This window comes from Balaenoptera ricei, chromosome 3 (assembly GCF_028023285.1).
Source record: "Balaenoptera ricei isolate mBalRic1 chromosome 3, mBalRic1.hap2, whole genome shotgun sequence".
NCBI classification, from domain to species: Eukaryota; Metazoa; Chordata; class Mammalia; order Artiodactyla; family Balaenopteridae; genus Balaenoptera; species Balaenoptera ricei.
The window spans coordinates 78,002,217-78,024,778 of NC_082641.1; positions in this window are offsets into that span (position 1 = coordinate 78,002,217).

Sequence of the window (22,562 nt, forward strand, 5' to 3'; positions counted from 1 at the left end):
CAGCAACAAAGACCCAACGCAGCCAAAAATAAATAAATTAAGAAAAAAATAAAAAAATAAAAATCTTAAAAAAAATATTTCTCAACTGAGCCAACATAAAAAATATTAAAAGTATAAAGTATGATTTGATTTACCTGCAAAAGAGTATTAGCCTCATATTGCAATATAAATGTATCAAAATCAATATGTTGTACACCTTAAGCTCACACAATGTTGTATATCATTTATATATCTCAATTTAAAAAAAAAAGTATTAGTCTCTAACAGGGATAGTCACATTTCTTAAAAACAACAGTCCAGAATGTTAATGATCTATTGTAACTCTGACCCGTGGTAAAAAAAATGGTACTGGAGTCAGCAGATTGTATTAAACTTCAATAGTATAGAAAGCCAAGCAGCACGATTTAGCTTTGTCAAATGTTGACATTTCTTGTATTCTGCATGGAGGAAGAGGTCTGTCCTATGTAGATTTTGAATTGATCAGTATCTTTGCTTCATTTTTAGTTTCCTGAATCTTTAAAAAAAAATGTTTGTCTTGTGGTTTTAAAATTAACCTGTTTTTTACACACTCACTCTAAGCATATCGGTTTGAATAGATCAATTGAATGCTATTTTTGACTGTTTTCCAAAACAGAACATAATTTGTGATATATTGGAAATTTACTTTAAAAATAGAAAATTTGAAGCATGTCTTGGTTTGCAGTGGCAATTCCAGAAGGTTTGCTGTAAAATATTCAAGTGTTAGCTCAGAATAAACTCTTTAAAATTTATTTTTAACTTACGTACAGTAAAATTTACTTTTGTTTTAGACAAACAAAATAGTTCTATTACTCCCAACAAACTCCCTCATGCTGTTCCTTTGTAGTCAGGCACTTCTCCCCTCCCTCTTAACCCCTGACAACCACTGATCAGTTCTCTATTCCTACAGTTTTGCTTTTTCAGAATGTCACATAAATGGAATCATACAGTATGTAGCCTTTTTGGCCTGGCTTCTTCCACTTAGCATAATGCATTTGAGACTCATCCATGTGGATGAATGTACCTGTAGTTTGTTTCTTTTTATTGCTAAATAGTATTCCATTATGGATGCATCACAGTTTGGTTATCAGTTGAAGGATGTTTGCATTCTGTCTAATTTTTGGTGATTCTGAATAAAACTGCTATAAATATTCACAAGTGCTTTTTATGTGAACATGAGTTTTATCCCTTTGGGCAAATACCTAAGAGTGGGATTAACTGCATATAGTAAGTGTGTATTTAACTTTATAATAAACTGCAAAAACATTTTCCAAAGTGGCTATCCCATTTCCTTTTTATTTATTTATTTATTTTGGAGTTTGGGCTTCTCTGTGTACTTACCAACACTTTGTGTAGTCAACTTTTCATTTTTAATTTTAGTCATTCCAGAGGATGCATATTAGTGTCACATTGTGGTTTTAATTTGAATTTCCCTAATGACTAATGATGTAGGGTACCTTTTCATGTGCTTATTTGCCATTCTTATATCTTCTTTTTTGAAGGGTCTTTTCAGATCTTTTGCCAATGTTTAAAATTGGGTTGTTTGTCTTCATATTGTTGAGGTTTGAAAATTCTTTGTGTAATCTGGATACAAGTTCTTTGTCAGGTATGTGATTTGCAAATATTTTCCCCCAGTCTCTGGCTTGTCTTCTTTTTTTTTTAAAATTTATTTATTTATGGCTGTGTTGGGTCTTTGTTTCTGTGCCAGGGCTTTCTCCAGTTGTGGCGAGTGGGGGCCACTCTTCATCGCGGTGCACGGGCCTCTCACTGTCGCGGCCTCTCTTGTTGCGGAGCACAGGCTCCAGATGCGCAGGCTCAGTAGTTGTGGCTCACAGGCCTAGTTACTCCGTGGCATGTGGGATCTTCCCAGACCAGGGCTCGAACCCGTGTCCCCTGCATTGGCAGGCGGACTCTCAACCACTGTGCCACCAGGGAAGCCCTCTGGCTTGTTTTTTAATTCTCTTAAAGTATCTTTTGCAGAGCAAAATGTATCATTTTGCAGAGCAAAATAAGTTTTTAATTTTGATGAAGTCCAATTTATCAATTTTTTTTAAAGACAGTACTCTTAGTGTTAAATCTAAGAACTCTCTGCCTATCTGAAAGCCACGAAAATTTTTCATATGTTTCCCCTAAATGTTTTACATTTACGTTTAAGTCTGTGGCCCATTTTGAGTTAATTTTTGTAAAAGATATGAGATAAGTGTCTAGGTTCATTTTCTTTTCCCACATAATAAATTTACACCATTTGTTTAAAAGGTGGTCTTTTCTCCATTGAAATGCCTTTGTACCTATGTCAAAAATCAGTTGGCCATAGTATTTATGTGGGTCTATTTCTGGACTCTTTTCTTTATTGATCTATGTGTCTATCCTTTTCCCAATACCGTACGTTGTCATGATTATTGTAGCTTTACAGAATTAACTTTAAACACCTCTGCTATGAAGAAACAAATTCTCTATAGCATTCTAGTCAATTTCCTTTTAAATCTTATTATCTAAGCAAATGGATTATCTCTCAACAATTTCAATGTCTTTTGTCTTCATTCAGCTTATATATTGATTATAAATTCAGCATGGGCTGTAGCCATACTTCTTATATTCCTTCCCTGGATAGAAAAAGACCCCAGTGGACTATGACATTTAACTAGAGCTTTCTCTGCATCACAGTCTAAATGCAAAAATTTGCGAAAGAACCATTTACTAAGCTACTACCTGCAAAACTTCCCTAGATGGGCTTCCCCTCCTCTCACGGGCCCCACCACCACCGAGGCTGAGCTGCCCCGACAGTGACACCCTACCACCCAATTGACGACCAGCTTCCTGTCTGCTGGAGTGGCAGTTGGTGGAAGCCAGCTGTTATGATTCATACCATTTAAGACTTCTGCCTTTTGAGAAGTGACGCTAATAGAGCCATGCTGAATGGTGTCTGATTGGGAGAGTTTTCTTTATGAAAGAGGTTTGATTTCTAGTGCCTAAGCAATTGAACTTTTTTTTTTTTTTTTTGACAGGTACGTTTCAATTTCTAGTTTCTGTGTGAGCTCAGTTAGATAGATAAATGTTGTTTTCATCAAGTGTTTGTACTTGCTGTATTTCTTCCTGAAAAACAAACGAGCATGGAAACTTCTGTAATAAAAGGTTCTTGCGTGTTACCAATTCTTTAATAGTTTTATAAGTTTTCAGGCTTCTGATATTCTCCAAAAGGCAAAAAACTCTCTGCCCATGATAGGATTACACTTTGAATTTGGTGAAATAATTCTCATGTGCCTGAGGGGATAGCTTCATATATCTTGTGGACATGGTCTTTCTCTTAGGCTGCTGAACCCAAAATCCTGGGTTTTTTGGTTTGTTTGAGTTTTTTGTCGTTTTGTTAGCTCAGATAGACTTATGAATATTATTTAAAAGCAGAATATTTGTTAGGAGGGCAAAGAATTTTGCCACCATAGGGACAAGCTTTTGTGCCATTCAGTCAGTAAATACACTGAAAAGAACAATATAAGAAAAAATTTTAAATATCGTTAAGGGAAAAGTGTACTGGTTTTTATGTGATACCCCAAATTAACATTGTCCTTTAGAGAAACAGAGAGAGCATGATGATGAAGGGAAAAGACAGTGATGAAGTTTGGGTCATACCGATCCTAGTACCAGTCAAGACGTGGGGAGGGAGCCTGTGTGCAGCAGCCTTGTACAGGATGGGCCAGATTTCTCTAGGGATGCTGATGGCATCTTTGCTACCTGCTGAATCATGCCCCTAAATATGAGAAAGTCAAATTGTGACTGGAATTTTTCTAATACTAAGAAGTGCTGATTTCCTATAGCCAATTAAAGTTGTGCTAAAAGTTCAACATTTTATAGCATTTGGTAGTAACAAGTGATTTTTAGCTTTGGTTTAGTGATACCCTAGGGCAGAAGTTCTCAAACTTTGAAGTATATAAGGATCCCCTGGGGAGCTTGTTAAAGTTTAGGTCCCTAGACTCCAGCCCTGAAGGTTTGGATTTAGCAGGTCTGGGGAGTGGCCAAGAATCTGCATTTTAACAGCCTCACTCTGTTTGGCACCCTGAGTCATCTCTTAAGAAGTTACAAAATTCTCTTAACAAAAACTATTGTCACTCAACTTAATTTTTAAAATACTATTTCACTTAGAACAAGTAGGTGTTATGAAACCTAATGATTGATCTTCAGAGTTCCAAAGCAGTTAGCCATAATAGTTTAGATTCCCTAGGTGTGAACTAAGATGTAACATGCAATGAGCAGTATACAGAAGCTTACTTTAGATTTCTTTCAATTATAAGTTATTAGTTACACAATTTCCATTTCCAGGTCATCTGTGCATCCACAGATGGTATTAGATAAGAGAGGTAGACCAGGCATAGATACCTAGGGAATGTCACAAGGTTCTTAATAATCATTTATTGCCTACTGTGCCCTTAATGATGTTGCTCAGGATCCCATTAAGTTAGCTGTGAATATAGTAATTGGTCCCTGGACAATAGCCAGAGGGTGTTGAATCCTGTGTCTCTACCCATTCTGGTCATGTTAGAGACAAGATAGAAATTGTTGCATATAATCCTTTCTGGGGACAAGGCCGCCTGTGCTCCAAAGGAGATTTCTTAAAACACAGCAAGAGTCCCTAGAGAGTCTTCCTCTAATTCAGGCAGGCACTTATGACCTACTTTTGAAGGTAATTTGAAAATCCCATCAAACACAAGCAATCGAAATCCAGCTTCTCCACAAGGTATTTTGTAGACCTAACATTGCATCCTTTCTATCTGCTCACACCAACAGCTTGAATATATTTTGGTTAGGATTTTCCCCTCCCTTTAATGATAGTTAGGTAAGATGGAGAATTTCTAGTTTCTGGACACAATGCAACTGCACAAATGAATATGATATGATGTAAATTGGTTCTTCCTGTATGTAACAAAAGGAATCAGATGTGTTGGCTTGGTGTTCAAATTCAGACAAAGTTCTGCAGATTGCAGAATGATAACACCCAAGCCAGAGGTTCTTTCTCCCTCCTTGGAAGCCCCATGCTTGTGGTTTATGTAGTACCTTCCGAAACTTTTCAAAGCACAACTTTGATAAGGCAAAAAAGAGATTCATAGAATCTTCCAGAGTTGGAAGGTACTTTTAAGAACATCCAATCCTATCTCTTACCTAATTTTTGAATCTCATCTTGCTCTACTTTAACTCTCCCACTTAATTGTCAGCCTCTTAAGGGAGAAGTTTCTATTTTACTCATGCACTTTTATTCAACATGAAATTATATTAATAATCAAGTTTAGCTTCTTGAGAAAGAAGGCTTCATTTTGCACAGTTGGCCTAAATAAATATTTGTGAGCTTCATCACTAAGTTGGCTTGTTTTTCTCATTCCCTGTTTTCCGGTTGCATGGGTTTGGCCGCCACATTTCCTCAGTTTAGATCCCTGCCCTGTCACTTACTAGTTGTGTGATCCTCGGCAAGTTACTTATCCTCTCTCTGCCTTAGTTTTCTTTTCTCTAAAATTGCACTCAATAAATGATAGCGTTATCCTGATCACCACCAGCCAGACTATGCTGTCCTAATTTTCATTGTTTCAAGGTGTCTTTTACAAAATTTATGTCATCGCCTCTATTTTACTGATGCTTTTAGCTCTCCCTAAAGTCAGTCTGCATTTTATACATTTATTCATTTCTGACTGTTTCTTCTGAGTATATATATCCTGGGTAAGAATTATATGGCAGCGTTCTAGTCTTTGGGAAGATAGCTTGAAGGGTTGCGAAATTCATAGCATAACGCAGGTTGTGATGCGGCCTGGAATGATCCTAGACCTGTCGCTTACTTCAGTTTACCTCCTTAAGCCTCAATTCCTCACAAGTAAAGTGGAGATGATGATAAATTGTACCTGTGTTATGAGGTGTAGTATTAAATGATTATGTAAAAGCATTCAGAATGGTGACTAGTATATAAAATAGATTGCCATGCCTAAGCCCTTCTCTAAGAGTCTGATTTAGTTGATCTGGGGTTGGGCTCAGGCATCTGTATATTTAAACAACTTTAGGGGACTCTAAGGTGCAGTGAGGATTGAGGACCACCAGACTGGATTATTCTCAAAGTCTAGCCTCATTAGCAGTGTTACCGTCTTAAATGCCTGTGCTTCCTTTCCTTCCGTCTTACAGTTTAAGTTCTGTCTAAAAAATACTGTGGGAAGACAGAAGTTATTTGAAAGCTGTTGAAAGTAGGACAAATTAAAAGTTACAATTATTTAGTTAGTACATACTGAATATACTTTATTATTGTAGGTTCCCCATAATTCTAAGACAAGCAGTTTTTCAATTGAAAATATCATAAGGAGTTTTTAGGCTGCTTTGACTCACTGCCCTACAACATAATATGGAAATCACTGGTTTAAAAAAAAAACAAACTTCGTGATTCAGTTAACAGAGTCAGGATATGTATGCTCATGTAGAGCAGCGGAGTTAATTAATTGGGTGTTTGGAGTCTGATATGTTGTAATAAATTGGGTTATCAGGTGGTGACTTAATTGGGCTGTTGAATGAATTAGCACCCCTTAAATGTGGGAAGTTCATACTTAGCTTTATCACTCCTGTTAGTGAACGGATGGCTGTATCCAAAAGATCAAAGTACATTTCTGAAAAAAATCCAAGTAGTTCGTATCAAAGAATAATGAGTATCAGAGGCATTAGGGCCCTATCATGTAATGTTGCTAATGCCCCCTGTAATATTGACTGCAGACAAACGAGGAAATAGTAAGAGGAAAACTAAAATCACAGGGTAATTCCATACCCTAAAACAACCATTACTAAGAACTTTCTATAAAACAATAAATAATAAATGATGTGTTATTTCTGAATATCACTTTTTTATTCATAAATAAATTATGGGGAAGAGTTGAAAAAGGCAAGGATTTAAATTTATTTACGGAAAAAGTGCAGGATTCCAAAAATGCTTCAGAGGAAATTAAGTTCACTAGTGATCTTTTAGGGCGTGGCTCAATGAGTAATTATTTTATGAATGAATTAAGGAAGAACTAAACATATAGGAATATAAATATAGTCTCTAAAACCTTAAGTCCTTTCTTTGTCTCTCTCTTCCCAGACTTATTCCAAAATCCCACTTTTATTTTCTGTATTCTTCCACTTGGGAATTTTAATTTTTAAAAGTGGAAGAATATTTACTGCTGATTATGTCTTCTTTTCTTACAATTAGAAAATACGGAAGCATACCTGGGTACAAGTAGGCATAAACAGAAAGACTAGGGAGAGCTGTGCTTACAATTCTTGGTGCTGGCTGATGTTTTCCGTTTTGGAAAGTCTTCTTTAAAGAGAGGGACAAGCACACCTTATGTTGCTGAAGGATTCCTGGAGCCATCTTACAATGAAGGCTGCTTTTGGTACCCATTAGAGTTCACCACTGGGCCCAGGTACTTACCATGCAGGTGCTGAAAGTTCATTTTTTGATTCCCAATCCCTCTGCGGCACTGATTACACAATTTGCCAGGCCTAGTACAAAATGAAAATGTGGAACCCCTGTTCAGAAAGCAAGAAAAGTAAAATATAAAGCTGTTTTCTTTCTTCCACAGTCTTTCCAATTTGTAACGGTGTTTTTATTTGCTATTTAATGTTTCACATCTGCAGGCATAGGGCCACTTAACCTGGCAAACGCAGATTCTGAAAGAGCCCCATCCTGTGACTAAGCACATATACCACCCACCAGCTGCGGGCATCCCCCCTCCACCAGCCATGGGACAGACCCATGTCCTGGAAGGAGGCAGAGAATTCTTGCCAGATATCTCCCTTACCCCTGGGCTTACTGCCCGCGGGAATCCATGGCGGACGGGGGACCGCTGAGGGTAGTGCCACCTCCATGCTGGAACTTGCTAAATACCTTGATCAGAGGTGGGTGAGAGGCTCTCTTTCACCCACAGGTACATTGTGAACACCCTGTGGCACTGCCAGTCTGGGACGGGGATGCCTGCCACATGCCTCACCCTGAGATGTCTCAGGGAGCTATGCAACCCTTCCATCTATGCTCAGACCCCTGCTGGGTCTGGAGTTCAGTAGTAATAGCTGGGTGAGGACCAGGGGGGTTGGGGTGAGGGTTCTAAAGTGCCAGGGCAGCTGAGAACCCATCTCAGTGAGGCAGGGAAGTGGGCTGGTGGGTGAGTTGAGGCTCCAAGCTCCTAGTGCGTGGGCTGTGGTCTCATAGGACTTCACTTAAAAAACACAAAGGCAAAGATAAAATTATTAAGAATTTCAAGATAGAGTATTAAATCTCATGGCGGGGAGGAGGGTCTTCTGAGCTAGTACCCTGTGTGACCAAACTGGCTGAACACCAATGAAGCAGGCCTGGACCTCTGGAATAACCTTTCTGACACTGAAATGAAGAAACTTTTTTTGAAAGAGTGAGAAATACTTGAATATGACTTTTATTTCTTGTATAGCAGTGCTTCTAAACTTTAATGTACATATGAATCATCTGAGGTTCTTGTTAAAATGCAGACTCTAATTTAGTAGGTCTGGGGTACGGCCTGAGATTCTGTTTTTCTACCAAGTTCTCAGCTGATGGCCAGAGCTGGTCTTGGAACCACTTTTCCACCCTCTCCACCCCCACCATTAAAACATTTTATTTGAAAATAACTGTAGACTCACAAGAAGTTGGAAAAATAGTTCACAGACTCCTATGTACCCTTCACCCAACTCCCAGTGGTGACATCTTGTATGTAATACAATAGGTAATAAGATTGTAATATAATATCAAAACCAGGAAATTTACATCATATAATAATGTTAACTATACTACAGACTTGATTCCATTTTCATCATTTTTTACTTGCATACATTTGCGTGTGTGTGTGTGTGTGTGTGTACGGGATGCAATTTCATTCCATGTATACATCTGTGTGCCTACCACCATAATCAAGATATGGAACTGTTCTCTCACCACAGAGAAACTTCTTCATGCTACCCCTTTAATTCATGCCCCCCAAAGGTGTATACAGTACATTGGAAATTCTCAGTAATTCATATAATCATAATGCCTATTCTTTTCTTATAGTGAGAATTGTCTCTAGAATGCAGCAAACCATGAGGTGGCAGTTCCAAGTTCACTGAAGCAATGAAGTAAGATGAAGCTTAGGGAGCAAAAATAACACTGGTCATTTGAGGGAAATACAACATTCCTTGTCCTAGTACCATCCACTCATCCTGGAGTGTGCCTTGCATGACCAAAGTCAAATGCAAATTTGGGAGAATCATTTTACTTAAAGGGGCCATGATGAAAATAAGAACCAGATACACCCAGTTGAGCTCCAGGACTTAGTACAGAAATTGATAAATATTAATTGATAATGATGAAGATGTTTGTCATCATAATGTTCAGAGGACTTGCTAATTGCCTTATCTGTGTATCAGACAGCCTCCAACTTCACACATAAAACTTGTTACCTAAGAAATACCCTGTAAAAAGGCAATATGTATCAGAACTTTGGTAGATATGACTCATAATTATCAGCAGTCCCAAGAGACTATGCCTGCTTCTCTTTGCATGTTGGTGGTATAGGCTAGTGGTTAAGCATATTACTCTTATCAGCTGTGTGACCTTGGCCAAGTGACTTAACATCTCTATGCCCCAGTTTCCTTATCTGTAAACTGAAGATGTTTGATTAGAGGGCCTAACTCAGGGCCGTTGCAAGAGTGAAGCACTTAGAACAGAGCCTTACAGAGTATAAATGCTCAGTGTCAATTAATAGTATCATTAATATTAGGACTGGGACAGCCTTGGATATCATCTCCCAACAATTGCCCCAAATTTTGCTTCCTTCTGTCAAAACTATTAACATCAGTGAATTTTATATTGAACATATATAGATTTTAAAGGGTAGATGTTCTTTTATATGTAATGCTTCACTGTACAGACTAAGGTTAAGCACATAGGCTCTGGGTTCAAGTCCCAACCTGTACTAATTACAGACTAATTGTACAGCTTGGTCAAGGAACTTCCCTAAGTCATAGTTTCCTTATCTGTAATCAGGGGTGTTAGTAAACAGTACCTTAAACTTGTTGTAATGATTAAATGAAGTAATTCATGTAAAGTTCTTGGTATATAATTAGCACTTTATTGATATTAACTTTTTTTTTTTTTTTTTAAACCAATTCCTGGTTTTCTTAGTAAGTGTAGATAGCTCACGAAGTTCCAGGGGTACTTGGGAGAAGTGACTTTAAACCAAATATAAAAGAGCATTTCTCCAGCCCAGTGACCTGTCATACCTTGAGGACAGAGGACTTGGAGCATCTAACAAAGTAGATTTCCAGGTGCTGCAGAGACTAATTGCCACCCCCCCCTCCAATATCCATCCTCTTCTTCCTCTTAGTAATTAAACCCTGCCACTTCCAGTGTTAGGAGGGCACATGGCCAGTAGAGCCAGAAGCCACCTATTCCCAGCTTGCCTTGTAACTAGCTGTGGCCATATTTTTCTGGGAATGGAATGTGCACAACTTCTGCACTTCCTGACAAATTGCTTGCCCTCTACTTCCTTGCTTTCCCCTTCCCTCTGCTGAGAATGTGATAGCCCATGGACATGGTCAGGCACCAGCTTCTACCGTACAAGCAAGGCCATGTCCCAAAGATTGGCAGAGTAACAAGACAGCATTAATTTGATTCCCTGGACAGCTTTGTGGAATAGAGCTGCCTTCTCCACATTGGCCAGCCTGTGCTGTACTGAACTGTTAAATGAGAAGAACGTAAACTTCTATCTTGTTGGTACCACTATATTTTGTAGTCTCTTGGTTATAGCAGTTTAGACTGTATCTCAACTAATTTATCAGGCCCATCTCCAAAGATATTGAATGCTGGGAAATGTGCATTTTAATAAGATCCTTCAGTAACTGTGGTGATAGCAATTTAGGATTATACTTTGAAAAACACAACACCAATGTGCTCTAAGCAAAATGTAAGTTTTGGAAAGCGGTCTAGAATTTAGAAGACAGGATCATCCCTTGTTAAAATTTTATTTTATTGGAACTGAAATTTGTTTAAGAATTCTGAAATAATTAACATGCCACCTCATTTCATTTTATATTAGCAGTAAGATTACTTTTTGAGTTAAAGTAGTTGATTTGTAAAAATGAATGCCCAACGTGTTATTTATAACGTTATTCATAATGATCAAAAAGAGTGAAAATAATATGGTATTTATCAGGCCATTTGTTCAAGTCTATATCATGGAATTAAAAGGATGAGGTAATTCTCTATATATTGACTAAGATTCCCAAGATGTGTTAAGCTGAAAATAAATAAATATTGCAAATAAAAGAAACAAGACACAAAAGAATACATATGGTATGACTTCATTTATTTAAAAATCTAAAAATAGGAAAAGTTATAGTCCTTAATGATGTATGCTTAGGTGCTAAAATTAAAAAGAAAAACAAGGAATTGATTACCCTAAAAGTCAGGATAGTGGAAGTCTTTGAAATGGAGGGTGGGAGAGGGTAGTGACTAAGAGTCATAAAGAGGGCTTCTAAGAGGTTGGCAATGTTTTACATTTCAATCTGGGTGGTGATTGCAAGGGGGTTCACTTTGTTGTTTTGTATACTTATCTATGTATATACTGATTTCACAATAAGAACCTATTTCATGTCTACATTAAGCATATATATATTTTATATATATTCAAGTGTATATTGGGCATATATATGCATATGTGTGTGTATATGTATGTGTATTGTTGTGTATTCATAGAAAATTTCACAAAGGGAACACACACAGAAAGAACTATGGGCATTTTTTATTCCCATATTTGGGTAGTGGGACTGTGTGATAGAGAAATTTTTACTTCGTATTTTACAACTTGCTTTTTACCATAATTTGCATTTTCTCCATAATCATGTGTTACTTTGTTTTAAAATACTCCCTCAAATATTCTATGTGCATATGATCATTCCATTTTTATATGCTTCTGTATTATTTGCATTTTCTTCATAATCATGTGTTACTTTAAAAGTACTTTCTCAAAATTTGCATATGTATATGTCTGTGTATACATATGTGTATACATATTTATATATGCTTGGAGAGTTCTGGGATGATATTCGTAAAATTCTCTATGTGGTCACCTGTGAGGGGTGCACCTGGGAATAATGCATTAAGAGAGGGGAGAATTTTCACTTTTTACTTTATATACTTCTGAGTTCTTTGAATATTTTCTTTTACAATGAATATGTAGTACTTTTAAATTTATAGCACACACCCAAGGTGGTATATAGTATATTACAGCATATTTTGTTTTATAGGCAGAATAGACTTGAAGAGATAGAAAGGGTTCTATTTAAAAATGTGTCTGACTTGGCTGGGGGCAGGGTGGGAGTGGGGGAAGGCTTGTCTGTAGGAAAAGATACCATAGAATACAAACCTACACTCTTACTCCAATACATAAATTCCAAAGCCTCTGATAATGGACTACTCTGATGGAATCTTTGAAATTAAACCACCAAGGTAGGAATCCTCAAAACCAAGCACAGGTCTTGGCCTATGGAAGGTAATCAAGTGTTATTTGTTGAATTTATTAATAAACAGTACAATGTTTAAGTGATATTTCACTTGCTAAACTTTCATTGCTTGGTAATGCTATATGCTTTATAATATGTTAGGTATTTTTTTAGTAAGAGGATTGAGAGGTGGAGAACATTATTGATAGGATACAAGTGAGTGATTTAATCTGCTTTTAAAAGCATAGGATACTTTTCAAATTGTTAATTAACAATGATACTGTATCCTAATTGTTCTGTGAAGCTCAGGGTAAGTGATCTAAAATTCAATAGGAATGACTTAGCCAGACAAGAAAAATTCCCTTGAAGACGAAATGTATTATAGGGAAACAGCACTAGAATTAGTCAAAGCTCTGATACTGAAACTCTATGTGTAGTCTAGGTAGGTTGAATACTTTTTCGTTGATAATTAGATATTGCCAACAAATGATAATCAATAATAATGTTTTGTTGGCAACAGAGGCAATCAAGTATAGAGATGCAGAAGTGAGCTACTCACTGAAATAGAGCTTTTTTCAAATAACGTCCAGCACTGATATAAAACTGCTGCTACTCAAACAGTAGCAGTGATCCACATGTGGCTTCTGAGCACTTGAAATGTAGCTAATCTGAATGGAGATGTCTTTTGTCAAATACACACTAGATTTTGAAGACTAAGTTTGAAAAATAGAATGTAAACTGTTAATATTATTGTTAAAATTTTAATGTTTTAATATTGATTACATGTTGGGATGATAATATTTTGACTGTATTGGGATGAAATTATTAAAATTACCTTCACCTGTTTCTTTTTATTTTTTAAATGTGGTTATTAAAAAAATTAAAATTACTAACATGGCTCACATTTGTAGCTCATTTGTGTTTCTGTCAGACAGTGCTGGTACAGAAGGTTTGAGTTCAAAGTGAACCAAGAACCAGCGTTTTCACCTTCCTTATTTTCCAGACAGGGAAAAGCATCCCAGGGAAGGAAGTGCTTTGCTCAAAGGCATAAAAATGGTTGGGAAGAAGTGAGGAGTAGAGCCTCCATCTTTTGATTCTGTGTCTCCTGTTTTCTAGCTTTTACAACTGGCCCCTAATAGAAAATCTGAGGCTGGAGAAACAGACTCACTACACACCGGACACAGTGTTCCTTTAACCTTTTATGAGCTAGACAATGATTTTTTAAAAGTTCTAGGTATTTGGAATAGGATTGAGGGTAGATAGCGGTTATAAGATTTTAACACTTTATTTTTCATACTTTTGTGTTATTTTTAAGCCTTGGGCATATATTACTATTAAGAAAGTGGGGGGGGGGCTTCCCTGGTGGCGCAGTGGTTGAGAGTCTGCCTGCCAATGCAGGGGATACGGGTTCGAGCCCTGGTCTGGGAAGATCCCACATGCCACGGAGCAAATGGGCCCGTGAGCCACAATTACTGAGCCTGTGCGTCTGGAGCCTGTGCTCCGCAACAAGAGAGGCCACGATAGTGAGAGGCCCACGCACCGTGATGAAGAGTGGCCCCCGCTTGCCGCGGCTGGAGAGGGCCCTCGCACAGAAACGAAGATCCAACACAGCCATAAATGAATAAATAAAGCACACCTAGTATAGTGTAATTTTAAGAAAAAAAAAAAAAAAAAAAAGAAAGTGGGGGAAAAGGCCTGGAGTGGGGACAGGGAGTGAGGTAGGTGTAAGATTCAAAAGAAACCTTGGCTTATAATTCAAGTCTGGAGATGTTTGAAGTGGCTTTTTTCTACCATTATCTTCTTTCACATCTCTAACATCCTTAGCTAATTCTTTCTGCTCTCTTTGGGGTGTTTTACTTTTTATATTACTAAAGCAAAATCTACTGGGACTAATTTTTGAATCTGCAGCTGTAGCTCAAAAAACCTATGTTTTGTAACTTTTGTAAGCTGCAGGCCACAGGAATGATTGGTGTTTTTGTCTCAAGAGAATTCAAGTCCTGCCTTCTAAAAGGCACTTGCCAACAGACTAGATGTTTCTATTTGAAGCCATTTGCTACAATAATCCTTGAGACTTTTTTGCTCATTGCTTTCAGAGCTGTTCTAAAGGCAGATTCTTAGAACACAATTTCATTTAGCTTCAGAACATACACAGCCTCCTTATTGGCACAGCTGTGCTGAGTTCCTGAATGAAGAGATGATTCCCATAGTGCATTTTATAGCCATGCACCATTCCTAAGGATAATTTAAACCACAAATTATTTTTATTTGTTATTTCTTTATTGTAGGAGAGAGAAGCATACTTGGCTAGTCTGAAAGGTACTGTTTACAGCAGCATTTTCTATTTTTGTGGCAGTTTCCTTTGCATTGTTGACTTTCTTTTCAACCCCCAGAACGCAATTTAGTGGTCTCCTAGCCCAAGACAAGGATAAATGCAGGTTTCCAGTGCTTATTAGGACTCTTGGAGTACGTATGAGTATGGTATAAATTCCTCTGTTCAACTTTTGGTCAATATTCTCATTTTCTCTTCTTATTTTATCACTTTCAAGCCTTTACAACCCCTGAAACAAAAAATACAGGCATGCCTAAGAGATTTCACAAGTTTGGTTACAGATCACCACAATGAAGAGAATATCACAATAAAGCGAGTCACACGAATTTTTTGGTTTCCCAGTGCATGTAAAGGTTGTGTTTACACTATACTGTAGGCTATTAAGTGTGCAATAGCATTAAGTCTATAAAAACAAGGTACATACCTTAATTTTAAAATACTGTATCTCTGGACTTCCTTGGTGGCTCAGTGGTTAAGAATCCGCCTGCCAATGCAGGGGACATGGGTTCGAGCCCTGGTCCGGGAAGATCCCACATGCTGCGGAGCAACTAAGCCCGTGTGCCACAGTTACTGAGCCTGAGCTCTAGAGCCCCTGAACCACAACTACTGAGCCCGTGAGCCACAACTACTGAAGCCCATGCACCTAGAGCCCGTACTCAGCAACAAGAGAAGCCACAGCAATGAGAAGCCTGTGCACCGCAACGAAGAGCAGCCCCCACTCGCTGCAACTAGAGAAAGTCTGTGCGCAACAATGAAGACTCAACACAGCCAAAAATAAATAAATAAATAAATAAATTTATTTAAAAAAATAATAAAAATAAAAGTACTGTATTTCTAAAAAATACTAATCATCATCTGAGCCTTCAGCAAGTTGTAATCTTTTTGCTGGTGGAGGGTCTTACCTTGATATTGATGCCTGTCTTAAGGTAAGACAGCAATGAAGTTTGCTACATCAATTGACTCTTCCTTTCACAAATGAGTTCTCTATAGATTGCAGTGCTGTTCAATAGCATTTTACCCACAGTGGAACTTTTTCAAAATTGGAGTCAGTCCTCTCAAACCCTGCCTCTGCTTTATCAACTAAGTTTATGTAATATTTTAAATTCTTTGTTGTCATTTCAACAATTTTCTCAGCATCTTCTTCTACCAGGACCTGCTTCTACCACAGAACCTACTTCTACCAGGAGTAGAATCCATCTCAAGAAACCACTTTCTTGGAGAAGTTCCCTGGAGGCCTAGTGGTTAGGATTCAGTGCTTTCACTGCGGAGGCCCGGATTTGACCCCTGGTCAGAGAACCATTACACATGCTGCACAGAGTGGCCAAAATACCAAAAAAAAAAAAAAAAAAAAAAAAAAGAAACCACTTTCTTTGCTCATCCATAAGAAGCAACTCCTCATCTGTTCAAGTTTTTTTTCATGAGATTGCAACAATTCAGTCACATCTTCAGGCTCTAATTCTAATCCTAGTTCTCTTACTATTTTCACCACATCTGCAGTTACTTTCTGCACTGAAGTCTTGAACCCCTCAAAATCATTTATGGAGGTTGGAATCAACTTCTTCCAAACTCCTATTAAGTTGATATTTTGACTTTTCCCATTAATTACTAATGCTCTTAATGGCATCTAGAATGGTGAATCCTTTCCATAAGGTTTTCAGTTTACTTTGCCCAGATTCATCACAGGAATCACCATCTATGGTAACTGTAGCCTTATAAAATGTTCTTAAATAATAAGACTTGAAAGTCAAAACTACTTCTTGATCCGTGGGCTGAAGAATGGATGTATTAACAGGTATGAAAACAACATGAATTTCGTAGTACATCTCCATCAGAGTTCTTGGGTGACCAGATGTCAATGAGCAGTAATATTTTGAAAGGAATCTTTTATTTTCTGAGTAGTAGGCCTCAAAGTGGACATAAAATATTCAATAAACCATGTTGTCACCAAATATACTTTCATCCAGGCTTTGTTGTTCCCTTTATAGAGCACAGGTAGAATAGATTTAGCATAATTCTTAAGGGCCCTAGGATTTTTGGAATGATAAGTAAACATTGGCTTCAACTTCAAGCCACCAGCTTCTTTGGCCCCTAACAAGAGAGTCCTTTGAAAATTTAAAGCCAAGCACTGACTTTTCCTCTCTGGCTATGAAAGTCCTACGTGGCATCTTCTTCCATTAGAAGGGTGTTCAGTGTAGTCATCATTAATGTTCTTAGCTAGATTCTCTGGATAATTTGCTGCAGCTTCTATATCAGCACTTGCTGCTTCACCTTGCACTTTGGTGTTATGGAGATGGCTCTTTTTTTTAAAACTCATGAACCAACCTCTGCTAGCTTGAAACTTTTCTTCGGCAGCTTCCTCACCTCTAGCAGCCTTCATAGAATTGAAGAGAGTTAGGGCCTTGCTCTGGGTTAAGGTTTGGCTTAAGGCAGGGGTCCCCAAGTCCCGGGCCATGGACTGTTACTGGTCCACGGCCTGTTAGAAACGGGCCGCACAGCAGGAGGTGAGCAGTGGGCGAGCAAGCAAAGCTTCATCTGCCGCTCCCCATCACTCGCATTACCGCCTAAACCATCAAACCCCACCGCCACCTCCATGCGTGGAAAAATTGTCTTCCACGAAACTGGTCCCTGGTGCCAAAAAGGTTGGGGACCGCTGGCTTAAGGGAATGTTGTGGCTGGTTTAATCTATCCAGACTACTAAAGCTGTCTCCATATCAGCAAAAAGGTTGTTTTGCTCTCATCATTTGTGTGTTCCTTGGAGTAGCATTTTTTTTTTTAATTTATTTATTTATTTTCGGCTGTGTTGGGTCTTCGTTTCTGTGCGAGGGCTTTCTCTAGTTGCGGCAAGCGGGGGCCACTCTTCATCGCGGTGCGCGGGCCTCTCACTGTCGCGGCCTCTCCCGTTGTGGAGCACAGGCTCCAGACGCACAGGCTCGGTAATTGTGGCTGACGGGCTTAGTTGCTCCGCGGCATGTGGGATCTTCCCAGACCAGGGCTCGAACCCGTGTCGCCTGCATTGGCAGGCAGATTCTTAACCACTGCGCCACCAGGGAAGCCCTGGAGTAGCATTTTTAATTTCCTTAAAGAACTTTTCCTTCGCATTCACAACTTGGCTGTTTGGCACAAAATGCCTAGCTTTCAGCATATCTCAGCTTGCAACATGCCTTCCTCACTAAGCATAATCATTTTTAGCTTTTGATTTAATGTTTAACTCTTCCTTTCACCTGAACCCTTAGAGGCCATTGTATGGTTATTAATTGGCCTAATTTCAATATCATTGTGTTTTAGGAATAGGAAGGCCTGAGGACAGGGAGAGAGATTGGGTCAGTGGAGCAGTCAGAACACACACAACATTTATCGGTTAGGTTTGCCGTCTTAAGTGGGCACGGTTTATGATGCCCCCAAATAATTACAGTAGTAACATCTAAGATCACTGATCACAGATCACCAAAACAATTGTAATAATAATGAAAAAGTTTGAAATATTGTGAGAATTACCAAAATGTGACAGAAGTGTGAAGTGAGCAAATGCTCTTGGAAAGATGGCGCCAATAGACTTGTGTGACACAGAGTTGCCACAAACCTCCAATTTCTGTAAAATACAATATCTGCAAAGTACAATAAAAGGAGATATGCCTGTAATCCTGCCCTGGAGACTGACGTCATCTTCTCTACCTACTTTTGTGAGTCACATGCAAAGGTTCTGAAGGGACTTTTTGATTTGATTTTTTGAAAAGTTATTTACCAAACACATATTCAGATATCTGAACCCATCCAGAAGCTGAGTAATCTGCCTCTGGAATTCCAAAATCTGTTTTCATTAATTTCACAGTCATAATTTTAAGCACCTACTATGTGCAAGGGTAAGGTTACCTCTGTTAAATATAATGTTGACAGTTCATCGTATCACAAGAAAAACATTTTTGTAACTATGTTTGGTGATGGATGTTAACTACGCTTATTGTGGTGGTCATTTTGCAATATACAAATATTGTATCATGTTGTACACCTGGAACTAATATAATGTTATATGTCAATTATATCTCAATACAAAAAAAAAAAAAAAGAAGAAGCAACCTTGGCAGAGTGAAAAATGCTGCATAGAGGCCCTTGGACCACTCCTGAGGACTTTGGAGCAGTAGAAAGAGGGGATGGAGAAGGTGAAGCTGACAAGTCTGGAAGAGCCAAGCATTCCCACCACTAGAAATAGTCAAATGCTGTGCACTTCCAGCCTTTGTCTGTCATTGGGCTTCTGAGTTGCTGAATGGGGCTTTAAATCCCTTAGCTGAGCTTTCCTGACCTTTGCTTGTTTGCTCTCCCTGTGGCACCAAAAGCTGCAGCATTTACATATAAACCCATACCTGGGCCCTGGTCTCAGCTCCATCAAAGCACCAGCTATATGACCTCACCCTAGCTCAGAGTAACTGCTTTTAGTCATTAACTTTGATCTGCAAAAGGAAGGAATGGGACTCTTTTTAGCATTAAACTGTTAACCATGCCTAAGAGAAGAGGTAAAGGTAGAATTTCATCGCAGCTCCCTTTTGGAAATTGTTGTCCACTACCAGGAGGCCTTGGTCACACCAGTGGTGTTGCACAGTGGAAGTTTCAGAGGTATGCATGTGCCTGAGCCCTGCCCCTGACAAATTAAATAGAAATTACTGGGTTATGGGACTTAGGGATGAGTATTTTTGAAAAGCACACCAGCCTAATATCCAGCCAGTGTTGAGAACAATTGGTAGTGAAAGCATCAGGCCTTGAGAGGGACAGACATGGCTGGAAAATCCAGAATTTACCACTTAGTTGTAAAGCCATGAGCAAGTCACTTATTCTCTTTTAGCTTCAATTTCCTTATCTGTAAAATGGGGACAAAATTGTACCTTCCTCAAATGTAGCTTTGTAGCACATAGTAGATACTCAGTGAATGGTAGTTATTGAGATGAGTCTAGAGCTATTCTGTCCAAATGATTGTCATTAGCTATAGGTGATTGTTTAAAATGAGAAAGTTAAACAGTTTGTTTCCAAGTCCCACTAGCCACCTTTCCAGTGCTCAGCAGTCACATGTGGCTAATGGCTACTGTATCAGACTGAGATGTTAAACATTTCCTTCATCACAGAAAGTTCTTTAGACTGCAAAATGATAGCCTACAGGATCTGCTTCACTAAGAGCTAAGTTTATTTAGAGAAAATTCATTTTTAATTCTGTTCTGGAAAACCCACTACATTTGTTTCTGTCAGGTAAACAGCAGGCCTTCTGGCTTGAACAGAGTAGTGAAGGAAATCCAGGAACCAGCTCTTCTGTGGAGACTTTTTTTCTTGTTCTTATATACCTGTAAATGAGTTTACCTAGAAGTAAACAAACAAGTGGGAACAGCTAATCGATTGTTCAAATAAGAATCTCTCTTCCTCTCCCTACCCCACAAGCTCTGAGGCCCACTTAGCATTTAGTCCATTTTTTGAAGTAGAACATTAACTTTTTCCTGCCCTATTTTTAAGTACCACAGGTACTATTAGTGAAGCTGTGTGTGTGTGTGTGTGTGTGTGTAAATGTGTGAGTGTGTGCATGCATGCATGTGTGTTATGGAAGAAGAAGGGGCAGAGGGGGAAGAAAGAATTAGCACTGGTAAGGGAAGTCACTAAATATCCGTCAGCAGGAAAAGAAAGGCCATAGATAGGATGTGTTTTATGATATTATTATCAGTAATGTTTATTTCAGGTATTTTGATATATCTTCTATTCTAAAAATTCTTTAGTGTCATTTTGATTTGCCCACAGTGGGTAAGAGCACAGGCTCTGAAGTCAGACCTCATGAGTTCAAACCATGTTCCAGTATTTAATAGTTGAGTGACCTTAAGTCTCAGTTTCTCCATTTACAAAATTAAGATAAATGTTAGTATCTACACCTCATGGGATTGTTTCAAGAATTACATGAAAGAATACATGTAAAGTTCTTAGTACAATGTCTAACACCAGATAGATGCTAAATGAATTAAAAAAATTATTTAGAGAAAAGAAAGGATATTTTATTTTCAGTAAACAAATGATATGATGCTTTTAACTACAAGTTTAAGAGATATATTCCTCACAGGAGTTCTAAATCTGTTTGAAAATGTAATGCTCTTAGCCCTTTGTCATATCTTCTAGAATGAATAGGCCTCTTTGTTTCTCAAAGAACATTTATAGTTTCTGTGTTACATAAATGTTCTACTTGCACTACTGTACTTGTTTAGTTAAGCACAGGCCTAGCAGCTGGGGAAGTGTCAAAGTCTGAAGAGCAAATGAATTGTTGATTTGAGCTACTGTCTGTTAAAAATTGCTAATAAAACCAAGCAGTCTTACAAACAAGGAAAGTAGTGTTTCTTGAAGGCAAAGGGACCACAGCCTACCTCTTAAATTCACTTTGTATTTGTTTTGTCTTCCTGCAATGATGTTTTTGTTGGCAAAATTACTTTATTATTTTTTAAAATCTGAAAACATGGCATGTCTTTTGGGTTTTTTATTATGGAGATATTTCACACTCTTTGGTTTTGTTATGCAGTGTGACAGTGTGACATACTTAAAAACTTAACTCCTCAGTGAGTGGAAAGTGTTATCACTTATTTTTAGTAAGGAAACTCTATTGGTTCATATAGCTGTTTTCCCAGCTGATATAACATAGCAGATTGGTGCTGTTTGAATACTGTTAATTGCTGAAAGTTCTTAAACTAGTAAATAGGCCTGATTAGCTGGAATCCAAACAGTAACCCAAAGATACCAGACAACTTTTGATAAGATAAACACTCTACTAACCTTATACATTCCCTTTGGATTATCTTCCAATGGTATGAAATGTTAAACTAAAATTTTGTTTTTATATTTAGAAAGACTTCAGGAAAAATTGTTTAGGATATTTGAAACCAAGTTAAAAGTTGCTATGTCCAATGTATGATTTAGTAGATAATTATTAGTAATTCTGGCCCAGTATCATTTACTTCATGACAGCTGAACAGTAAAGGTGAACCAGTTCATAACAGAAAGTCCTGATTTATAAGATCACATTGTACCCTGTCATTTCTGTTTGGGCAATTGCAAACAAACAGTAGTAACTCTAACAAGGGAATGATGAGCTTTTAATAAATAAATATAATATAGGTTCTTTATTAGGCATCTTAAATCTCAAAACTAAAAAGCTTTCTAGGATAAAACTCCACTTTTACTTAGCATTTGAAATAGTCATTAGAAAAACAACTCTAAAATTCCTTCCATTTCCCAGGTTCTAGAGCATTTATATTAAAATTAACCTTGTTTGAGGTGTTTTATTTAATAAATTTTAAATTGTTTTAATTAAATATTGCTCATGTGAACCATGCCATCCCCTTAACCCTAGAAATGGAGGCTGGGACACAACAAAAATGACCAGAATGTGATATCATACCCAAAGAGTCAGGAGACAATCAGTTTTAGAGTACTACCAACTCACTTTGCGTACTTAGACAAATATTTTAAACTCTCTGTGCCTCCTATTGATAAGGAAATTTTCTTATCAATGAAGTACAGGGGGTCAACTAGTTTTCTAAAGTTTTTTCCAGCTCAGAAATTCAATAATAAGGTAAATTTTTTTAAATTGAAAAAATTTTTGTTGTTTTCTTGCCTCACTATTAAAAAATAGCAAATAAGAAGAAGAAGAAGAAGAAGAAGAAGAAGAAGAAGAAGAAGAAGAAGAAAACTACTACAGTCTTACTATCCACCATTAAAATTA